General features: G+C 50.7%; 1 protein-coding gene across 1 annotated transcript in view; it reads left to right on the top strand.

Annotated features, from left to right (window-relative positions):
• Positions 1-3383: 3383 nt before the first annotated feature.
• CALCR (calcitonin receptor) overlaps positions 3384-3727 on the top strand; it is a gene marked incomplete at its 3' end in the record, with an annotated part of 167890 nt that continues 167546 nt past the window's right edge. The window contains exon 1 of the mRNA XM_082755096.1: positions 3384-3505. The remainder of the gene's footprint in view (positions 3506-3727) is intronic.

Raw genomic sequence — 3727 nt, 5'->3', positions numbered from 1 at the left:
TGCTTCTCTGGTTTTACACACCCACATTCACCAACTGTACATACGTACCTTCCTGTAACAACCTTCCTAACTTACATTTGCCTTTTATGGCACAGCACCCCTAATAATGTTCCCCTAATAATCCTAGCTTAAGTCATTCCTATGCCTTCCAGCCACTTGAGCATTTCTATACATCTGTTAGTATCACCTTTCATGTTTGGAGCAGACCTCTGCAACTGCTGCCAGTAGCCCCAGAAAGCTGTTTATTTGTCATTCTTCAAATCCTTAATTCCAGATTTACTTTTTTTTTTTTTTTTTTTTTTTTTTTTTTTTTTTTTTCTTTTCTGAAAATTAGAAAGTATCTGGTCGGGGTTGCACAGCCTGAATGGCAGCTATACTGACTCCATGAATTTCATGCTCGCAGAGCTGACATTTATAGGCAGGCAGAGTTAGGAAGTCTGCACTGCTGCTGATAGTGCTGTAACTATTCTCAGAGTTTTCAATCAAGTCCTTTCTAGGAGTGCAGAGTCATAATTACATGGAGAAGACTTAATAGTGTCAAGAAGGCTTAATGGGCTGATCTAACTTGTGCTGAAGCTAATGGCAAATTCCCATTCTCTTCTTCACAAACTAGATTAGGCCAAATTTATTACCACTTTTGTTTAAATGTAGTCTTTCACTCCTTCCATTTTGTCATCCAAATTTAGTGTGTAGTGCTTACTGAAATGCATTGTTTATTATCTACTTATCAAAGGGTACAGCATGCCTACATGGTCATCTAGAGACAGCTCAGTGCTCACTTTTCCTATGCTTCAAACAAACCAGGTGTGAAGACACTGTGCTCCAGGCAGTCCCTATGGGGTGTGCCATGCCACTTAGGAGAGATACTCAAACTGTGAGGGGAAAATGTTCATCTCCAAATAGTTTGCAATGAAGGCAACCACAAAAGCTTGTGGGAATGTGTATGTACAACTTGTGAAAAGCTTATAGGTCCAGCTGGGAACTTGGATTTTCATTTCAAATTCTGCACCTGAGAAACAAAATTAGGACAGTGCATGTTTCACAAGTGGCATTCTTACTTGTAGTACAATTAACAGTAGACAAAATATATTAAAAAAAAAGGTGCTGTAAACAGATGTAACAATATACACCTTCTTTGAGCTGAAATACAGAAATGAAACTACTGACATCTTAGAACCAAGTTTTGACTTTCTTAACTTCTGTATGAAGAAGCATCATCATCTCACAAAATCAAACAGTAGCTCAGCCACCTCTTTTGTACCAAAGTCAGTGTTGTAATGACTCCTGAGCACAAACAGAAATAAAACCATCAAGGCACCATTAATAGTAATTTTCCAGTGGTTATTTATGGGACTGATCAGCACTGCACATGCATGCCAAATAGTAACTATTCATGCCTGCAGTCCCATGGGCACAATGGAATTGCTTAGAGCAGAACAAGAGTGTTGCTTCTATGTGCAAGGTAATGGTTAACAAAATGGGAGTTTATCTAAAAAAAAACCCAACCCTAAAACAAAACAAAAAAAACCAACACCTTAGAGAAGCTATTTCCAGATTATGGGATGACAGATTTATACTTCAGCAGATGAACGCTGCTCAGTAAGAAAACAGAGCAACATAAAATCTGTTTTGAAATAAGTATAAAAACAGTCACTGAGAATGTGACGTTTCCAATCATAGAACAAATGCTATTAGCCAGACAACACATAAAAAACTGAAACAGAGGGACTATGGCAGAAACCGCTGGAAAAGAGCCCATCACCTGCCTTCATGTTCAGCTGCTTTCTGTATCTTTTAAAGCAATCTGCACCTAATTGGTGACCCACCCTCTCAGCCTCCTCTAAAAACTTGGGAAGATAAAATATTCCAATTGCATAAATATTCCAATATTGCATAAATAAAAGCTACTTTTCCTCATTGAATTTGTTGTTAGTGAAAGGAAGAAGGATTCTCCTCCTCTGGCTGATGGTTTTGCTTCTCAGCTCTTCTTCCACCTCCTGCACTGGAACCGACCCACCTAAGGGCACCTGGGGTGTGAGAGGGACGTGGCCGCTGCTGGCCCGCAGCAGTGCTGTTTGGGGGCTCTAGACCTGATGGAGCTAATGAAAATCTCCCCTAGCTTCACTGTTACTGCCAGAGAAAGCTGTGAACAGCAAAGTGTTCATGGCATTATGAGAGCTTATAAAAGCAGCTCTCACTGACTCTCCTTGCTGTCTTCACAAGAGAAAGGGTGAACCCCTCGGTGAAAGTTTAAACCCGAAAGGGATGACGATTTAGATCAGTCTTACTTTGAACATCCCATCTTTTATTAGTTTTCCCACCCCTCACCCGGGAACATACCCCGAGGAGGACAGATTTCTTTGATGGTAGCATCCAGAGCAACCCTTTAAAAGAGCTGCTGAGAGCACTTCAATCGGGGCTAACTTTCCATGCAGCAGAAAGCCAGGCGACGACTTAGGGGCCGGTATCAAAGTCCCTTTCCTTCGGTGTTGGAAGAAGAAAGCCTTCCAGCCGGGCGGTGGCACCTTCCCAGCCGGTTGGCTTTGCCTCCTGACTCCACCTGCCGGGAGGACGCCCCGCTACCTGCTGCCGGGGCTCGGCGGTGACCCCACAGCCATCCTCGCCCTCCATCACCGCCCCTCCGGGATGTTTAAGCACCGGCGGGCTCGGGGCAGGTACAGCGGGGGACTTCTGCCCTGCCCTGCCCTGCCCTCACACGATGTCAAGTGGACAGGGGTGGGTTTGGTGTTGTGTTTTTTTTTATTATTATTTTTGACTCGCTTTCCTCTGGAGCAGCGTGGGGAGGCTGCGGGCGGCCGGGAAGGGGTCTTTCCCCCGGCCTCTCGTTTGGTTTAAAAGGCTTACATAACTTTTGGAGCCGAAACGGGCATTTAGATGACTTTGCCGGCCGTGTGAATGCCGCGTCCCCCCCGGCTCAGGGGACGAGAGGCAGACACCCCCCCCCCCTCACCATCACCACCCCCCTCAGACCCCAGCCCTCAGCCTGAGGGGCGCGGGGCTCCCTCAAGGAGGACACACACCGCTGAGGGGGGGGAGACGGCAGGGATCATAGACGCCCCCACCTCCCCCGCGGGGCCCGGCCTCGCCCGGCCGCCCTCTCACGCCCCCCTCCGCCTCTGCCCCGGTCTCGCCTCAGCGCCCCCGCCGGGGGGAGGCGGCGCGGGGGAGGCGCTGCCGCCGCCGCCGCCGGGCGCTCTCCGGCCGCCCCGCTCCGCTCCGCCGCCGAGCCCCGGGGAAGGGGTGGGAGCGGTGCGAGGGGGTGTGGGCACGGCGCGGGCGAGAGGAGGCAGATGCTTGCCGAGGGACGGCCCCTCCGGAGGGGCTCGGCCCTGGGCAGCGCCTCCCGGGCGGCGGCTGAAGCGCTGCGGGGTGTCGGGGAGGCGGACGGCGCCATGCGCCCCTCCGAGGAGTGAGGGACCGAGGTGACCGGGAGAGGGACCGAGGTGGCCGGAGAAAGGACCGAGGTGACGGGAGCGCTGCCACCGTAAGTCCCGGCAACTTCGCCGCCGGGAAGACCGGCAGCGGGGCGGGAGAGGGGATGGGGAGCTGAGCCCGGGCGGCGTGCGGCTGGGAGAAGGGAAAAATAAAAGGAAAAAAAAATAATAATGATAAAGAAGACGGGGTGTTGGAGGAGGTCGGAGCGGTGGCTGCCGGCAGGGAGCGGCGCTGCTGGGGCTGGGGGCAGCGGAGCGGCCGCCGGGGGTCG

The sequence above is a fragment of the Aythya marila genome (assembly GCF_965140915.1).
Source record: "Aythya marila genome assembly, chromosome: 2".
Lineage (NCBI taxonomy): Eukaryota > Metazoa > Chordata > Aves > Anseriformes > Anatidae > Aythya > Aythya marila.
The sequence above is the reverse complement of the archived record's forward strand: the minus strand, read 5'-3'. Positions and strand labels throughout refer to the sequence as shown.